This window comes from Nicotiana tabacum, chromosome 18 (assembly GCF_000715075.1).
Source record: "Nicotiana tabacum cultivar K326 chromosome 18, ASM71507v2, whole genome shotgun sequence".
In the NCBI taxonomy this organism is placed as follows: Eukaryota; Viridiplantae; Streptophyta; class Magnoliopsida; order Solanales; family Solanaceae; genus Nicotiana; species Nicotiana tabacum.
In genome coordinates this window covers 125,741,110-125,761,907 of record NC_134097.1, presented here as the reverse complement: position 1 = coordinate 125,761,907, position 20,798 = coordinate 125,741,110, and positions in this window count along the sequence as shown.

Below are 20,798 nucleotides of genomic sequence, written 5' to 3'. Positions count from 1 at the left end.
AATCAGTATCAGAAATTAATAGAGTGTTGACCTTGTTGGCTATCATATGTGAAGGGTGTGCATTTTTGGAAGGGACCTTGAGTTTTGGTTTGTGGGTGCATGGCTAGTAGCATGGTGATTACTGGGTTTTGAGGCTTTCGGGGTTCATGTTTTGTTACACGGCCAGAAATCCTATATGGGTGCTTTCAGCAGAATAATAGGGTGTAAGTGATATATCAGCCATTTGATTTGCATAGTTGAGTTGGGTATGGAAATTTCGGTATTCCTGAGGTTTGGGGCTAGATGCCCTCATGTATGGACTATTTCCTATTTGCGGATCTTGAAGAAATGTTGAGAATGTAATAATTAGTAGCATGTATTATAAATAAGTTGTTGTGGATATTTTTGAAGCATACTTACCTATTTGGAAATAATCAGGATTTGGGTTGGGGGCTATTTGAAAGCTCAATGAGAATATGTATCTTGTATCAGATCAAGTTTGAGCGCTCATGTGAGATTGTCATTATGACTATGTTATCGGGCAGAATGGATATTATTTGTGCCCCTAGCCTATGTTATGTGCTACTTTTTTATTTTGTGTTAGGCGGTGAGGTTGTATGATTATTCCCCACGCATGTTGTAATTTTGTTCATGCCTTATGGCGATGCGGGCAAGATAGCCCTCGTGATGTTGATTTGTTCATTGCACCTTACCTGTGCTTGTTTCTTTCATGTTCTAGCACTTCTATTCATTGTTTCCACAGTTTTACTTGTGCACTCTACTGTGCCTAATATCAATATTTATATGATCAGTGGACCCGAGCATTTTGGCTTGATGATTATTTGGGAGCGGGCTGTGCGCCACAACGGATGTTATGTGCGATACCATTTCCTTGTGTTTATTTAGTGTTGTGTTTTCCCTCTGTGGGACGATTTGATGAAGAATTACACTTTTGTTGTTATATGTGTTGTACTCGTTAGATAATTCTTATACTCTGCATTTCTTTACTTGTGCTGCATAATTGAGTCATTATTAATTTGGTGTACAAATTGTGTAACGTGAGAATCCGTGTGGTTCCGTGATAAGTTGCTAGTTGTGCTGCTTGTATTAGGTGAGATGAGGTTCTTAGACCTGAGATTAGTACTATGATATTGGGGGTGAGGAGTGTTTGGAAGTATGAGGGTATTTCTTCTAAGATTTGGGTGATGACCCTTGGCGGGCGAGAGAGCTTCCTGACTTGTTGCCTTCATGGGCGGCTATGAGTTTCCACATGTTTCTTTATCATGAGTAGTGATGTGGAGGTCCGGAACAAGGTTGTATTCAATTTGAAGTATATTGCCGGCATCCAGGATGTATTTGAGCAGCTATGGTGGTAAGATGTTATTGCTTAGGGCATTGAGTTGTGTGGAGCAGCATGTGATTGTATTCGGGATTGGAATTTTGGCTCGATTCAGCTTGTTTGGGTGTGTACAGTGTGATAATGTAGAATTCGGGTCCTATGATGAATTTCAGATGTTAAGGTTTGTTATGGACTAAGGAGGAGATGAGACCTTCAGTTAAGTGGCATTGTCAGTTCTTCATAGCTTGGGTGATGGGGAAACACCCCCGGGTGTATGTATGGTGAGCTCATGCAGTGGTTCGATGGCTTTGGAATGACTCCAGGCATGTTCGAGGATGAATGTATGTTTAAGTGGAGGAGGACGTAACAACCTGACTGGTCGTTTTGAGCAATTTCGCTCGATTCGGTAGTTTGAGGTCTCGAGCAGCTTCACATTTTGTATATCGACTTGTGTGCATGGTTGGATTCAGTTTCCGGATGAATCAAAGTTGAACTGGAAGAAGGAACCTAGTTTTGGAAGTTTAAATAGTGAAAATTTGACCAGAATTGGACTTTTAAGTAAACGGCCCCAAAATGGGCCGTGGGTGATCTCAACAGCTTCGTATGGTGATTTTGGACTTAGGCGCACGTCCGGATTCGGATTTGGAGGCCCGTAGGGTAATTTGAGGTGTTTCGGCGAAAGTTGGAAAAGTTGAAGTTTGGAAAATGGACAAGTTTGACCCATAGTTGACTTTTATGATATCGGGTTCGGAATGCGATATCAAGAGTTGGTACAACTCCGTTATATAATTTTGGACTTGTCTGCAAAATTTGGCGTCATTCCGGATTGAATTGATAGGTTTTGGCACGTGTTTTGGAAGTTAGAAGGTTTGAAAGTTCCTAAGTTCGATTCTTGGTGTGATTCGATGTTTCGGCGTTGTTTGATGTGATTTGAGACCTCGAGCGAGCCCATGTTAGGTTATATGACTTGTTTGTGTGTTTGGACAGGGTCCCGGGGGCCTCGGGTGTGTTTTGTGTGGGCTACGGGTCATTTTCCCTTGTTTTTAAACTGCTGTTTTCTGCTTCTGGTATCCTCTTTCGCGATCGCGAACAGCCTTTCGCGTTCGTGAAGCTTTGTTGCTGACCACCTAGAAATTCTTCTTCACGTTCGCGAAACACTCCTCGCGTTTGCGTAACACTCCTCGCATTCGCGTAACACTCGTTCGCGAAGCTCTGCTTTATCCCTTATCGCGTTCACGTCCCCCACACGCGTTCGCGTAGTTATGCAATTCCACTCCTCGCGTTCGCGTACTACTTCACGCATTCGCAAAGAGTAGTCTCTGGGCTATAATATTTTCCTTCTTCGCGTTCGCATGCGTGCTGTCGCGTTCGCGAAGCACATCTGGGCAGCCTTCATTTTTCTTCTTCGCGAACGCGACACTTCCTCCGCGTTCCCAATGCTTTAATATCTTGGCAGAATATAAGTTTTCCAAATCAAGGGTTAGGCCATTTTTAACAGTTTTGGAGTTCTAGAGCTCGGTTTTGGGCGATTCTTTATGGGTTTTTCAAGGAAAACGATTGGGTAAGTGTTCTTCACCTAGAATTGATTCTATTCCATGAATTTGTCTTTATTTTTATCTTTTAAGTTGTGATTTGGGTTGGGTAAAATGTTGGTTTTTGAAGAAAAATTCTAAAATGAAAAATCATGATTTGAGGGATCAAATACTATCGGAATTTGATAAATTTTGTATGGTTGAACTCATTTTGGAATGGGTGATCGGATTTTGTAAAACTTGACGGGTTCCGAAGTGCAGGCTCGGGGGGTCAACTTTTGGGTCGATTTTTATATTCTTGTAGAGATTGAAACTTTATTATTCGAAATAGTCCCTTATTCGATTTATGTGTGTTTTGGAGTTATTATAGTTGGGTTTGAGCTGTCCGGAGGTCTTTTCGCCCGAGAAGTCCATTTTAGAGTACCGAGTTGTCGTCTTTGAGGTAAGTATCTTGCCTAACTGGTCTGGGGACTTCCCCTTAGGAATTGAGTCTTCTATGCTAATTTTAGTCCGTGCATGCGAGGTGACGAGTGTGTGCTCGGACTTATTTGTGGGAAATATGCTCTAGGGTTCTTAGGTCCTTATGTTTAATATGTGAAAAGTATTCCGTTATGATTGAGTTTAATAATTGCTTAAATTGTCTCTATATGCTCCATATGATGTTGCTAGTTTTCCTCGAATTCCTACGTGTTGCATTGACCCTTAATTGTCTTAATTGAAGTGATCGCCTTCCTTATTGTTTTGATACTTCTTGATTGTGAATTCCTCTATGACTTTGTACAAATAGGTTACATGTCCAATTGTTGTGATTACCGGTGTAGTTATCACATGCTTGTTATGTCTTGTTGTTTAGTTGAGGTTTCATTGTGAAGTTAATTATCGGTACAAGTTTGATTATAGCTGATTCCCTTGCCGGGACATATTTAATCCTTACTGTTGGTTCCCTTGCCGGGGTGTGTTTACCCTTGTTGTTGACTCCCTTGCCGGGATATGGTTGTTTCCTTATTGTTCCCTTGCCGGGATTCTTTTGTGATTAGTTTTAATTTGTATATTAATGGATCGGGTTGCACGCCGCAACAATATTATATGGATCGGGTTGCACGTCGCAACAATATTAAATGGATCAGGTTGCACGCCGCAACATCATTATATGATTTGGATTGGGTTGCACGCCGCAACAATATTATATGATTTGGATCGGGTTGCACGCCGCAACAGTACAATATGATTGGGATCGGGTTGCACGCCGCAACAAGAAAGAATAAAAGTGAATATTGACTCTTATGGTGAGAACGAGAGTAAAAGCACGAAGGGTGGTGCCGTGCACTTTCTACTGCTGTGTTTATTTGTTGTTGTCAATTCAAGTGTTTAAACTGTTTAAATTCCTTTATTGTCGTAATCCTTTGTGTTTGAACCTACAATATTTTCAATACCTCACTGTGTGTGTGTGTATATATATATATATATATATATATATATATATATATATATATATATATATATATATATATATATATATATATATATATATATATATTATATATATATACTCCAATACTTTAAAACTTCAATAATTGTTACAGCCGTAATTTAATTAGTTTCTCAATTATATCCCCTTAAACCGTCTGAGGTCGTATTTTTCTTAAAAAGGAATTTCTACTAAGTTTTAGGTTATTAAATCTCATTTTAAAGGTAATAATCCATTCAATGTTGTATTTTTAAATTAAAAGGAGTACTTTCTTTACTCAAATGATTTCAAAAGAAACAATTTCACTATTTCTTGCTGGCTTTCCCAATTAGTTTAGAAATTGTAATTTTACTTATATTAGGTAAATAAAACTTCTTGGACATATTAAGTGCATTGTACGGACATTATGTATTGTATAGCATGTGGATTCTGTTGTTAAAAATGAAATGGAAAATATGGGGGCACAACGTGCCATGTGTGCGGAAGATTCGGAAGTTAAGATTATTATATGAGAAATCGAGGATTGAGATGATCGGGATTGTGAATTAGACATGATGCGATTGATTGAGTGGGCATTTCCTTCTTTAATTGAATACACTCTTACTTGTCTCTGTTCCTGTTATGTCAGTGTTGATTTACTTGGTTATCTGATTTACTTGGTTATAGTTCGTTACTACCCGCGTTCTCCTTTATTGTTCTTACTGTTGTATTTTGATTTCTTTCCGTTGTTGATATTACCTTGTTATCTTTGTCGCGATATTTTATTATCATATCTTGTTCAATTCATTTGACCAGTAGGTGTCTTGACTGTTCCTCGTCACTACCCCACCGATGTTAGTCTTGATACTTACTGGGCACTGCCGTGGTATGCTCATACTACACTTTTGTACATTTTTGTATACAGATCCAGGTATTTATCGATAGTAGCTGTGCGGGTTGTCGCAATGGATACTCACGGTAACCTTTTGTTGCGTTCGCAGGCCTCGGAGTCACTTCATTTGTATTTACGTTCCATTGATTCCTTCTCGTTCTGGAACAGTGTTGTATTTATTTTGTATAATTACTTTTAGAAAGGCTTATGAATTGTACCACCGATTTTGGGAATTATGATTTATTGAGAGTTATTTAATTTGAAGTTAGTAAATATTAATGTTATTTCTGTAAAAGTTAGGCTTACCTCGTTTAGAGACTAGGTGCCATCACGACCCCTTAGGAGGGATTTTGGGTCGTGACAAGAAGCTTCTAAGTCTGTTTGGCATTGATCGACAAATAGGCAGATGGAGTGAAGAGATTGAATGGCTGGCTACAAAAACAAAGAGCAGGAACACACAGTGGCAGATACTGGGAAGTGCTTTTGCAGCAACAGTATACCTTACATGGAAGGAAAGGATCCTTAGAAGATTTTAACAGATAAGAAGAGATAATAGGGACAAAGTTAGAGATATTATATTACATTTGCATATTAAAGGAGATAGTTACTATAAATGGAGAGTTATTCTAGATAGGATAAATAGTTATCCATGTTAGTATAGAGTTTAAGTTCCAGATGTGGAACTTAAGTGATATAAAGATAGGTTATTTTTGTAAGACTCGTCTCTAGAGTCCAATGAGCAGGTGGATGTACATATTTACACTTGGTTAAATAAAAGTTTTCAGTTTAAACAAAAAAACGAAATTAAAAAAAGTAAAAAATTGCCAATTCAAATTTGGGAGTAGTTTCAAGTTGGAGTTTTAAGACAAAATAAATTACCTTTCTAAAAAAAATCTTTTGAATTTTAAATTTTGATTTAATTGGTTACTCTATTTGAATTAATAAATATAAATATTTTACAATTAGCTATAATAATAAAGTAAAAAAAAAACCTACCCATTCAAATTGGGGAATAGTTTCAAGTTGGAGTTTTAAGAATATTTTAAAATAAAAAACAAATGAAAAAAAATAAAATGAGCTATAATAAAAAACGAAAATATATAAATAAAAGAATACCCATTCAAATTAGGGAGTATTTTCAAGTTGGAGATTTTAAATTATTTTAAAATTTAAAAAACGGAAATAAAGAAATGAAAAAAAATTCAATTCGAATGAAAAATATAAAAAGCCAAGTGGCATTGTTAAGACAAAATATTTTTCAAGTGGCATTCAAACTGGGGAGTAGTTTCAAGTTGAAGTTTTAAATTAAAAACCAAAAAATAAGAAAACAATTAAATAAGCTACAGCAAAAAAACAAAAATATTAAAAAAAAAACTACCTATTCAAGTTGAGGAGTAGTTTTGGTTACTCCCTTCCTAACTAAAAAACCTTTGAATTTTAAATTTTAAATTAATTGGCTACTCTATTTTAATTAATAAATAAAGATGACTATAATTAGCTATAATTAAAAAAAAAAAACTACCCATTCAAATTGGGGAGTAGTTTCAAGTTGGAGTTTTACAAATATTTTAAATTAAAAAATAAAAAAAAAATAAAAAAAAATTATCTATAATAAAAAAATAAAAATATATAATAAAAAAATATCTATTCAAATTTGGGGGTAGTTTCAAGTTGGAATTTTAAAATTATTTTAAAATATAAAATAAAAATGAAAAATAAAGAAACTTTCAATTCAAATGAAAAATACAAAAATATAAAGATACTATTAGGATATTATACATGTCACATATATATATAATGCCTATCTCTTTATATTTTTTATGAATTCAAAATTATAATTTCGTAAAAAAAAATTACATTATTTAAATTTTTAATAAACTACAAAATTTTAAAACTAATCAAATAAGTATTACAGTAGAAAGAAATGTAAGAAAAGAGGGGGTAGAGATAATTTTATGATATTTATATTTTGAATTAATTAAGAAATAAAAGATAGAGAAATAACACTCAGGAACTATCAATAGTACTAAGTATTTGCTAATTCAATAATAAAAATAAAAAGGAACAAAAAATTTATTTGATTACTATATGACATGTATTCTTTAATTTTGTATAGATTGTGTTATATTTTTGCATACTATATTAAATATTAAAATACAATTATTATTTATTAAATTAATATGATATATTAGATCATAATTTTATAAGATTAATATTTTGTCAAATTATCCGCGCATCGCACAGGTTCTTATACTAGTGTTAGATAATGAACATAAAGTGACAAGGATTCCAGTACCCAATTACGAACCAAGAAATGAAACCTGGAAACAAAATACAAAAATAAGAATTAACCTAAATAGCCACTCATTCAACAATTTAAATTTAAAATAATTGATGAATATATAATATATGTATAATTCATATATAATATGTGTTAATCGTGTATATCTAGAGGATATTTTATGTATGCTGGCTTGAAAAAGTAAACAGTAAATCCATAAGGTTATTTGTGTAAATATCCCCGCTGGGTTATTTGTGTAAAGATCCCAAACAACAAAAAGCTTTTGAATTCGTAAAAAATAGCACGATATAGCCAGTTTTCGGGCTGGTCATTCAAAAATAGTCATCGTTTACGAAGTCAATGAAAAATAGCCACTATTTTGCTGCAACACAGACCGGTCCAGCATAATATACTGGAGTTCGGTGCACCTGTGTATGAACTCCAGCATATTATGCTTGACCGATATACTTTGCTGACTCCAGTATAATATACTGGAGACTAGAGCACTGGTGCTCCAAACTCCAGTATATTATACTGGACAATTATACTTGCATATGATGGAGTTCCAACATACTTATCCTAGAACTCCAGTATAATATGCCGGAGTTCAGAATTTAATTTAAATAACATAGATCTATTCTGGAAATTTCTGTCCTTTGAAAATTCAAACTCATTCTCGCTGGATCTGATTAATTTGGGTCAGAGACTCAGACTTGAGAATTAGCTCAAGTTTCAAAGACAATTGAGGAGGCTCAAATAAAGACACTTTTAGAGACATGAATTGACATGTTTTATTGCAGTTTGGATTATTATTTTGTTTCCGATTTAATTCTATAATTTCCTAAACAAACGCTTTTCCGATTAAAACTAAATAATCAGACAACAACAACAATAACAACAAACCCAGTAAAATTTCACAAGTGTAATCCGGGGAAGATAGTATGTACGCAGAAAAAAGGGAGCGGTAAACAAGGAACTAAGAATAGTAAAATATAAGACTAGTACTAATACTACTAGTGAGACTAGGAGAAATTCTCGACTACCTGTCAACCCCCAACCCTAATTTCTAACCTCCACACCTTTCTATCAAGGATCATGTACTCAGTAAGCTGAAGTAATGCCATGTTCTCCTTATTCATCTCTCCCCAGTATTTCTCAGGCCTGTCACGACTCGAAATTCCCACCGTCGAGACCATGATGGTGCCTAACATTTCACTTGCTAGGCAAGCCAAAGTTAGAACAATTTATCCTTTTTAACAGTCTAAAATTAATTAATGAAAAAGAACTGATTCAACTGCAATAATCCAAAATATAAATGCGGAAGCTAAAACTGTAAACATCTACTACAAAATCTCTGAACCTGTTGTCACAAGTGCACGAGCTTCTAGAGTAATACATACAAGGGTTTGAAATAAATACAAAGTTGTTTGAATGAAAATACACAGCTAAATAGAAAGGGGAAGGGGACTCCAAGAGCTGCGGGCGCTGAACAGCCGTACCTCAAGTCTTCGCAATTGTCCAATCTGAGCACGCTAATAACCACCGCTGGGACCGACTCCAAAATCTGCACAGTGTATAGAGTGTATTATCAATACAACCGACCCCATGTACTAGTAAGTTCCAAGCCTAACCTCGACGAAGTAGTGACGAGGTTAAGGCGGGTCACCTATACTACAACCTGTACGCAGTATATAATAATGACAAAAAATGGGAATACTGAACAAAATTTAACAATCAACTGAAAATAATAAACACAACCTCACGAATAAACCAGTGTCCTTCAGAATTACTATTTTTTAACAATTCAAATACAAATACCGGAAAACCAATACAGCTCAAGTAATGGAAACATATAGGTTGTTGCGGCGCATAATCCGATCCCACCAGACAACACAAAATCCTCCCTTATTTCACTGTAACAATATCAACAACAGTAAATTGTATATATATGTTGCGGCGCGCAACCCAATCCCACCATATGTTAATATCAATATCATAGTTCAATCTTATTTCACCATGTCGATCTACCCTTATTCCACCTGTTGCGGCGTGCAACCCTATCCCACAGTATAGAACATATTCACCCTTATTCCACCATATCAATCCACCCTTATTACACATGTTGCGGCGTGCAACCCGATCCCACCATATCAGTATCAAACACTCAAAGCACAATCAAATCAATAGTTCAACCACAAAGCCTTTACGGTCAATAAATACAAAAATGGAACTTGTACAGTAAAGAAATCTACACGAGTAATACTACACAGCGAGACCAATCCAGCAATTGACAATAGAAGGTTCAAGTTAGTCAATTTAAACAAATAGTAGTGAGTCATGAAACTATGGAAGAACTAACATCGTGAACAAGAGAAGTTATTGAATAACAAGTAGCAATTAAGCATGGAAAGCATATAGAGCATGTAACAGCTAAGATAGGAAAGAAAATAATTAAGAAAAAAATGGTAAATCAGGGAAACCAGATAATTCGGAAGCGTATAAGCACTTGTCACCTTGGATATATGCCGCTCACATGAGAATCACATAGCACATAGTTCAAGGGTTCATAATTCCCTCAAGTCAAGGTTAGACACAATACTTACCTTACTCCGCAGTCAATTCAAAGTTCTACCGGGGACTTTCCCCTAGAATATGCCTCCAAACCACTCGTATCTAGCCACAATTAACTCAATAACATCAAATATTACTAAAGGAATCAACTATAATGCATAAATTTAGATTTTCCAAACTTTTCCCCAAAAAGTCAAAAATCGACCCTAGGCTGCTTGGTCAAAACCCAAAGTTCGAACCAGTATCCATTTACCTATTCATCCCTGAGTCCGATTATGTAATTTGTATTGAAATCTGACCTCAATTCGAGGTCTAAATTCCAGTTATACAAAAATCCCTAATTCTACCAAAACCCCCAATTTTCACCATGAAAATCCTAAATTTTAAGTTGAAAACTCATGAAATATAATGGGTAATTGAAAGAAAGTAGGTTAGAATCACTTACCCCAAAGTGGGGAAGAAAATCTCTTGGAAAAATTGCCTCTAGGTCTTCTAGTTTTGAAATTTTGAAAGAATGGCAAAAATCCCTTAATAGGACTATTTTTAATAACTGGGCGTCAGTGTTCATCTTGTTTGCGTGAACACTGTCGCACTCGCAAAGAGCAGCATCCCGAGTGGCTTACGGGATATCGAGTTCCTCATCGCGTTCGCGAAGGCTACTCCTCCTGGCCTTCGCGTTCGCGAGCCCATGCTCATGTTCGCGGTGAAGAGGTGACTGCCCCCTCCCCCATGTCCCTAAAGCTACGTATTCGCGATGAGCTGGTTGCATTCGTGAAGGGTAAGGCACCCATCACTCCACATTCGCAACCTATCCTTCGCGTTCGCGAAGGAGAAAACTTTTCCCGGCCCAGTTCACTCTTCGCGTTCGCAGGAGTACCTTCGCGAACACGAAGAAGAACACACCAGATGTAACGACCCGACCAATCGTTTTGAGATCTAGCATGTCGTTCGGTAGTTTGAGACCATGAATAGCTTCACTTCAGGTATTATGACTTGTACGTGTGGTCAGAATTGTGTTTCGGGAAGTCGGAGTTAATTTGGAGAGAAAATTCCCATTTAGGAAGCTTTAAGTTGGGAGAATTTACTAAAGTGTGATATTTAAGTAAACGACCATGGAATCGGGATTTGAAAGTTTCGACAGATTCATATGATGATTTTGGACTTGGGCATACGCCTGGATAGGGTTTTGGATGACCCGAGAGCATTTTGGTGCTTATTGTGGAAAGTTGACATTTTGGATGAATATCATAAGTTTGGGTTGAAGTGGATTTTGATGTTATCGATGTTTGATAACTAAGGGTTCTAGTTTAGTTTATGCTCCTTTTTGCTTGAGTTTTAGACTAAAATATGTACAAGTATTCTCAAAAGCTAACTTGTTGTGCTTGTTTGCAATGTTTGGTCAAAAGAAGACAAGGATGTCATAACCAGCTCAAAAGGAGTGAAACCTGCACAAGTTCAAAGCCAAGTCAAAGCAACGCAACAACGAAAAATCCACCGCAGCTGCAGAAGACTCACCGCGACCGTGGTCCTTTTATCATGGTCCGTGGTGGCAAGGTTCAGAGAGATACAAGTTGAGGCATTGCAAGTTACCGTGGTCCGCGATGATTTTATGCGACTGTGCTACCCCTACTGCAACAACGGTCCTTTTACTGCGATCCGCGGAGGCGAGATTCAGAGAGCCTGGAGTTTGAGCAAAAGCTGAAGACCGTGATCCGCAGTTGATTTACCGCGGCCGCGGTAGCCTCACCGCTGCAGCGGTCCATTTTCTGCTGTCAGCGATATGTCGGGGGCATTTTTGTCCGGAAAATTTAGCTGTGTATAAATACTTTCTTTTCAGATTTTTAGGTTATCTTACGTAGTTGAGCACGTGAAACGCCGTATTTGACTATTTTGAGTAATTGTGTAGCTTACTTAGCAATTAATCTTAGTCTCTTAGCTTGTAATTACAATTTAATTTATGGATTATTCTTCATCTCAATATATAATTTCTTCTTCAATTATGAGTAGCTAAACCCATTAGCTAGGGTTGTGGCTCAACTCTAGTGTGGGTATTTATTGGGTCTTTTATTTTATGGCTTTGATGTTTATGGGTGATTGTTATTTGGCCTGATTTATGCTTTCTATGTTGAATTAGTGGTTGCAAATACTAATTTGTGCCTTTTTACTTAGGTTCTTCTTGAGAAAGAGAGACTAAGTCTAGGAATTTCAGGCCAACAAGGAATTAGGGTGTATTCAAGAGATTGATAGCCCAATTAAAGGGTTAAACCTAGAGATAGCAATACCCGACTTGAGCCAACATTGCTTGCACAAATTAAACACCCAATTGGGCTTGAGAAAGCCTATTAGGGCAAGGTCACTCTTACTACCGAGAGGTGTAGAGTGAGTAACTTCGTGCATTGGCTATATCATGATCCCAACTTTAATATTATTGCCCTATGTTCTGGAACCCGTTAGATACTTGCCTAGTAGTAAGTCACTTCCCTAGTGCCTCTTTACCCATTTAGAAAACCCTACAAACATATATACTTAGCTTAATTTTGCACATCATTAGTATAAAATTAGAACTAACAAACAAACAAACATGATTGGAAGTGTAATCAAGAGCACTACACACTGCTAGATTAGATAGGAATCTAACTCCAAACATTGTATTATCTTCCTATGGATTCTATCCCGACCTTCTCGGATAAAAGCTGCATTGACCACTCTGGCCAGTCCGTAGTAGTGTAGGGTTGAGCCAATCACTTTTTGGCGCCGTTGCCGGGGAGCTAACGGTTTTGGCTATATATTTAAATAGTTTTGTGTATTGTTTTTCTTTCCTTCTGTGATACTAATTTGCGTGTGTCTCCAATTCAGGTACAAAATGGCAAACAATAACAATGACCCTCTTGGAAATGCTATTCCGAGGGAGGAGGTAGATGACAATATTAATGATGAGGTACCTTTAGTGCCTCAAGCTCAAAGGAGAGGCCTCCAGACCAATGATAATGTTCTAGACCCTTCCCCTCCAACTCCAATAGCGGCTCCTCGGGTGCTTCCAAACGAAGTATATGCTAGTGCAATTGTCCTACCCTGGATCTGGGCGGGCAATTTCCAAATTACAAATGTGATGTTGACTTTGTTGGAGTAGCGAGGGTATTTCACAAGTGCTCCCTATAAGAATGCTTACAAACATCTTAAAGGCTTCGTGGATACCTGTTGGGGAAACAAGAAAAAAAATGTGTCAGAGGATGCACTTCGGTTGAGATTGTTCCCTTTTTCACTTAGAGGGAAAGCTTTGGACTGGCTTGAAAGGCTTCCTAACCATTCCATCACTACTTGGGATGAGTTGACAGACAAGTTTATAGCAAAGTTTTTCTCGTCGGGGCATATGGCAACTTTGAGAGATGATATTTTGGCCTTCAAATAGGAACCTAATGAACCACTTCATGAGATCTGGGAGAGATAACGGACAATGGTGAAAGAATATCCGAACAATGACATGACCGAAGCAATGATTCAGCAGACATTCTACCGTGGCATTAACATGACCAATTAGTGTGTAGTGAACCAGTTAGCAGGGGGAAATTTTATGAACGCACCCTATGATCAAGCGTGTGAGATATTGGATGAGATGGCAGATACTTCCTCATCTTGGAAAAGTCGAGCCAATGTGCCACAGGGCGACCCCACTGTCATCCACTTGCATTGATCATGGCCAGGCAATAGCAGAGTTAACTACCACAATGAACCAGTTAGCGAAAGCTCAATTGCAACAGGTTCAAGCCCCTAAACAAGTAAATGCTATGGAAGGTGTCAACATGTTGGTCAACAAGAGGCGACAAAGAGGTCAACAAGGTCAAGGTAGTCCGGATCAATATGACCAAGGTAGTGGTGGTTTCAATCAAGATGAGGGCTATGATGAGCAAAATAAAGAAGTGCAATATGTGAACAATTACCAAGGACAAATGGGAAATGCTCCTAACCAATAACAACAATGGAGGTCCCAAGGTAATTGGGGGAATCAAAACCAACAAGGCAATAGCAACTGGGGGAACAACAATCAAAATTGGGGCAACCAGAACAATCAAGGTAACTGGAGTGGCAACAACAACAATTGGGGAGGAAACAACAACCAAGGGGGTTGGAACAATGGCAATCAAGGGAATCAGAGGCAAGGCTTTCAAAGGCCTCCGATGTATCAACAACCAAACAACCCACCTCCATTTCATCCAAAGGTCCTAGCTCGTCAAATAATGAGATGGGAAGGATCGAGATGATATTTGAACAAATAATAAAGAAGAACGCCGACTCCGATGCCCAGTTGTCATCCCACAATACTTCAATCCCAAATTTGGAGGTTCAATATGACCAGATTTCACAGTCTTTGAATACTCGCCCTAAGGGGGCTTTACCTAGTGATATAGTAGTAAATCTGAAGGGTGGGAACAACATCAGACATGCAATGATGGTGATTACTAGAAATGGTCGAGGTGGTGATGTGAATACCTCCAAGAAAAAAGAAATTGTGAGTGATGAGATTCAAGTGCAAGATAATGATGTTCCTTTAGTTGATGAGCAAGTGAGAGAAGAGAATGTTAATGCGGAAGTGAGGATTAATGTTCATGATGATGAGTTGGAGACCCAAGATGACGTGAACCCGTCTAGGGAACATGTAATAAATATACCAGAAATGGTAGTGCCCAAGGCTAAGGCTCCTTTGCCAAGGCCTCCTCCACCTTACCCTTAAAGGCTTATGAATAAAAAGAATGAGAACCAATTTAGAAAATTTATTGACATGATGAAGAACTTATCAATCAAAGTTCCTTTGGAAGAAGCTCTTGAGCAAATGCCGGGTTACACCAAGTTCATGAAAGACTTGGTGACTAAAAAGAGATCCATGGACTGTGAGATCATCAAAATGACTCACCAAGTAAGTGCAATTGTGCACTAGATGGCTCCAAAGCTTGAAGATCCCGGCTCTTTCACCATCCAGTGTACCATTGAGAGCGCTAATTTTGCAAACGCATTGTGCGATTTGGGTGCAAGTACCAATTTGATGCCTTACTCCGTATTCAAAACCTTGGTTATTGGGCAACCGAGGGCTACTTCAACGAGGTTGCAAATGGCGGATAGAACTATGAAGAGGCCGCTTGGTATTGTAGATGATGTTCTTGTACGGGTGGACAAGTTCATTTTGGCCACTGATTTTGTGATCTTGGATTGTGAGGTTGATTATGAGGTTCTGATCATATTGGGAAGACCTTTCCTTGCAACTGGGAAGGCCTTAGTTGATGTGGAAGCAAGGGAACCCAACTTCCTGGTGGGTGAGGAAAAAGTAGTCTTTCATGTGTGCAAGTCAATGAAGCAGGCCAACAGTACTGAAGTGTGCTCTTTTGTGGATCTTGTCAAGGCAGTGATAGTTGATGATACTAGTGCAATGATCAATGTGGAGGACCCTCTAGAAGTGGTATTGTTGAATCTTGATGTAAATGAGGATGAAGGCTGGGTGGAGTGTGTCAATGCTTTACATGGAATGGGCTCTTACTCTTATGAGCCTCGGAAGCTCTATTTGGATCTTGAGAATAGGAAGACTCTACCAACAGAGCCCTTAATCGAGGAATCTCTCGTGTTGGAGTTGAAGTCGTTGCCTCCACACCTCAGGTATGAATTCTTAGGCCCTAGTTCAACTTTTCCAGTTATTCTTTCCTCTTGTCTTACTAACATGCAGGTAGATGCCACATTGGCGGTGCTCCAAAAATGAAAGAAGGCAATTGGATGGACTTTAGCTGATATCCAGGGGATAAGCTCCGCCTTTTGCATGTACAAGATTATTCTTGAGGAAGATGCCAAGACCTCTGTGGAACATCAGAGGAGGTTGAATGAGGCTATGCATGAAGTTGCAGAAAAGGAGGTGATCAAGCAGTTGGATGCAGGAGTTGTGTACCCCATCTCAGATAGTTCTTAGACTTTGCCGGTGCAATGTGTGCCGAAGAAGGGTGGTATGACCGTGGTTACCAATGTGCAAAATGAGTTGATTCCCACCAGGACTGTCACTGGATGGAGGGTGTGCATGTACTACCGCAAGCTGAATAAAGTGACCCGCAAGGATCACTTTCCATTGCCTTTCTTGACCAGATGCTAGATAGACTTACTGGGCGTGCCTTCTACTGTTTCTTGGATGGGTACTCTTGGTACAACCAGATTTCGATTTCCCTGGAAGATCAATAGAAAACCACCTTCACGTGTCTGTATGGTACCTTTGCCTTTACTAGGATGCCATTTGGTTGTGTAATGCACCGGCTACATTCTAGTGGTGTATGATAGCCATATTTACCGACATGGTGGAGGACATCTTGGAGGTAGTCATGGACGACTTCAGTATTGTGGGTGACTCATTTGATGAATGTTTGAAGAATCTTGACAAGGTATTGGCCCGGTGTGAAGAGACCAATCTTGTACTTAACTAGGAAAAATGCCACTTTATGGTCGAGGAGGGCATTGTCCTCGGCCATAAGATCTCAAAGCAAGACATAGAGGTGGACAAGGTTAAAATTGAAGCGATCTCAAAGCTTCCTCCTCCTACTTCAGTCAAGGGGGATAGAAGTTTTCTTGGGCATGCGGGGTTCTACCGAAGATTCATCAAAGACTTTTCTAATGTAGTGAATCCTTTGTGCAAGTTATTGGAAAAATATGCCAAGTTCATGTTCAATGAAGAATGTATGAAAGCTGTTGAACTCCCCAAGTACAAATTGACAACCACTCCCATCATTACCGCACCCAATTGGAGCTTACCTTTTGAGCTCATGTGTGATGCAAGCGATGTTGCGGTAGGAGCGATTTTGGGTCAAAGAGTGAATAAGATGTTTCACCCGGTGTATTATGCAAGAAAAACAATGAATGATGCTCAAGTGAATTACACGGTGACAAAAAAAGAGTTGTTGGCTATTGTGTTCGCAATGGAGAAGTTTAGGCCTTATCTCATGGGTGCCAAGGTGATAGTTCACACTGACCATGCCGCACTCCGCTACTTGATGACTAAGAAGGATTCCAAAGCTCGGTTGATGAAATGGGTCTTATTGCTTCAAGAGTTTGATTTGGAGATTGTGGATCGGAAAGGGTGTGAAAACCAAGTGGTGGACCACTTGTCCCGCTTGGAGGAGGAGGGGAGGCCCCGTGATGGCCTCGAGATTAATGATTCATTTTCTGATGAGAAACTCCTCTTTGTGTCTGTGAATAGTATGCCTTGGTTTGCGGATATTGCCAATTTCTTTGTAACTAGTATTGTGCAGTATGAGCTCTCTTCTAACCAAAGGAAGAAGCTTAAACGGGATAGTTTGGACTACTACTGGGATGAGCCGTACTTGTTCAAAATCTATAATGATGGTGTGATCCAGAGATGTGTTCCGAAGGAGGAGCAATTGAGTATTCTGGATGCTTGTCATTCCTTTCCCTACGGTGGTCATCATGGTAGGGCGAGGACAGCTTCAAAGGTGTTTAAGTTGTGGTTTTTATTGGCCCACATTGTACAAGGATGTAAGTGAACTAGTGAAGAAATATGATGAATGTCAAAGAGAGGGTGGAATTTCAAAGAAGGATGAGATGCCTCTCACCACTTTCTCGAGGTTGACATATTTGATGTGTGGGGCATTTATTTCATGGGTCTGTTTGTAAGCTCTTATGGCAACACGTATATTCTTGTGGCCGTTTATTATATTTCAAAGTGGGTTGAGGCCGTGGGTTTACCCAACAACGAGGACTGGAGTGTTGTGGCCTTTTTCAAGAAGAGTATCTTTACTCGGTTTGGCACTCCTAGAGCAATTATTAGTGATGGAGGGTCTCATTTTTGCAATAAGGCATTTGACACTTTGCTTGCAAAGTATGGTGTCAATCACAAGGTTTCTACCCCTTACCATCCTCAAGCTAGTGGGCAAGTTGAAGTCTCCAACCGGGATATCAAGAGTATATTATCAAAGACGATCAATGCAAATAGGACCGATTGGTCAATGAAATTGGATGATGCTCTATGGGCTTATAGGACTGCTTATAAGACTCTGATTGGTATGTCTCCATATCGGTTGGTGTTTTAGAAAGCTTTCCATCTACCGGTTGAGTTAGAGCATAAGGCCATGTGGGCTTTCAGGAAGCTATATCTTGAATGGGATGTGGCAGCAAATCTTTGGGTGGAGCAGCTTAATGAGCTTGATGAGTTCCGGTTTCATGCCTTTCCAGTTCGTCCTTGTATAAGGACAAGATGAAGTACCTTCATGACAAGTATGCTCGTGGCAAGGAGTTCAAAGTGGGTGATTTGGTTCTCTTGTTCAATTCCCGGCTACTGTTTTCGGGTAAGCTTAAATCAAAATGGAGTGGACCTTTTGAGGTGGTGCTTGTGACTCTGTTTGGTACTCTTCATTTGAAAAACAAAAATGGTGAGATCTTCAGAGTTAATGGGCATAGAGTCAAGCACTATCTTGGCAAGTTTGATGACAGCCACGTGGTGGCAATCAACCATGTCAATTGATTGATGGTAACCTGCATCGTGTTGCGATGTTAAATCAGGTGCTTCTTGGGAGGCAACACATGTGTTTTTCTTTGATTTTCTTCTTAATGTAGGATTTTCTTTTGAACTAACTGGTTGTGAGATGTGTATAGGGTTGTTTGATGAAGTGCAGGACTAATCTAGAAAAATTTGGCACTCTCTGAAGTTTGGACCGCTGTCGCGCTCGATTTTTCGCGGTCGTGATAGCCTTACCGTGGAGGCGGAAATTGTCCGCGGTCAGCGGTGCTAAAAGGTCAAAAATGGAGGCTCTCTGAAGTTTCAACCGCTGCCGCGATGCATTTTTCACGGTCAGCGGTGGCTTACCGCTGTCGCAAAGCATTTTTTGCAGTCCGCGGTAGTCTCAAAAGCCCTTCTGAGTTTCACAACCACGATCTGCGGTGCATTTACCGTGGCTGCAGTAGGTAAGAATAAGTAGGTCCCGGGGCTTATCTATAAATAGAACCTCAGGGCCCCCTTTTACACTTTTCGCCCTTTGCACTCTCAATCAACATAAACTATTGTTCACTCACGCCCTAACTTACACAAATACAAGAACTGAGTTGAATTTGTTTCACATTTCACATCTGGTAATTCTAATCAACCCTTAGTCTTTAATTTTGTTCTTAGATTCATTTAAATTGATCGTGATTACTTCTTCTTCTCCTTTTTTTCTTTTAATTTTCACTTAGGGTTCCATAGTGTTAATTAGATTAGGTTTTAATTAGTCAAAAATGGTGATTAACTACCTAGTGGATTGATAATGTGTTGATTAACAATAAAATGCACGAAAAATTTGAAACCCTAGGTGCTGAGCCCAAATTTGACCTCCGTGTTCCGCGGTTGTTTTTCCACGGTCCGCAGTCATCTATCTTTTGAGAGATTTATAAGTCTTGGTAACCGCGGTCAGCGGTGGCATTTTTCGTGGCCCACAATGCACTTACCGTGGTCGCGCTCCATTTTTTGCGGACCGCGGCGCTATTAAATCAGAGAGTGGGTAGTCTGAATCCCACCTCTCCGCGATCCGCGATTAATTTTTTGCAGTCCGTGGTGCAGCTTTCGCAGCCACAGTGCATTTTTCACGGTCCACAGTCTACTGTTTTGTCTTGCACTGTCAAATGTTTTCATGCACTTCTTCTTTTAGTCTTTGCACTAACAAGTTTCAACTGATTAATACTTGCAGACAATAGTTAAATCTAGAGGAGGTGGTGACAAACAAAAGGGTAGAGCAGAGACCTCCCGGGGTAGGGTACGTGGCATGATTAAATTAACCCCAGCAGTTCGAAAAACAATTGGGTAAACTAAAAAAATCATCAGAGCTGCAGATAGAGCTACTTCCCATTCTGAGGGGAGCGAGTACCTGCCCTCCCGGGACGCTTCAGAGTATGATTTTGTGCCAGAGTATGTACCCGACTTCTCAGAGAGATGTACCTACACCTCCGGCCTCTCCTACTGCTCGTGCTTCAGTTCATGTTTCTTCTAAGTCATCTAAGGGCTCAGTAGAGAGCAGTGGCAGTTCAACTTCAACCTTACCTACACCTTTGTCACCTAGACAGGATGTAGATGCTATGGTACCGAATGAAGAGGGAGGGGGTGTGCCCCAACCCGAGGGTGTGGAGAGAATTAGAAACCCCGAGGTGTGGCGAAAACAATTCGTCAATGAGCTGGCTTATCACAAGTTCCTAGAATGGTAGCCTCTAAGGTCGCTTATTCGTGAGTGCCAATTCATAGAGAATCTCCTGCCACACAACCCCAACATGAAACAACAATTCCATGAACGAGTGGGGTGGGTTTACTTCACCAGGATGGTGTCATAGGCAAATAAGCATTTAGTCAAAGAGTTTTATGCCAATGCTTCCCACATCAAGAAGGATACCAAAGTGACTGAAGTGCGGAACTTGAAAGTGAAGTTTGATAGGAAGGCAATAAATGAATACTTGGGCTTTAATAAGGAAGATGAATCATTGTACTTGGAGAAGTTGGCACTTGACGAGGCATCCCGTCCATGGTTGGCATCATATCTGGCTCTCTCGTGCACCACCCCAGCATGGTTGACAATAGGGGTTGTAATCTTGAGGAAAACCCTAAACTTTGAGGCGAAGGGGTGGGAGACTTTTGTATGCACCAGGCTGAACCCCACTACCCATGAAAACTCCATGCCGGCCTCCCGGGCAATATTAGTGGCTGCTATTATGGCGGGGTTCCCGATCAATGTCGGGAATTTCATGTCTAGGGTGATCAC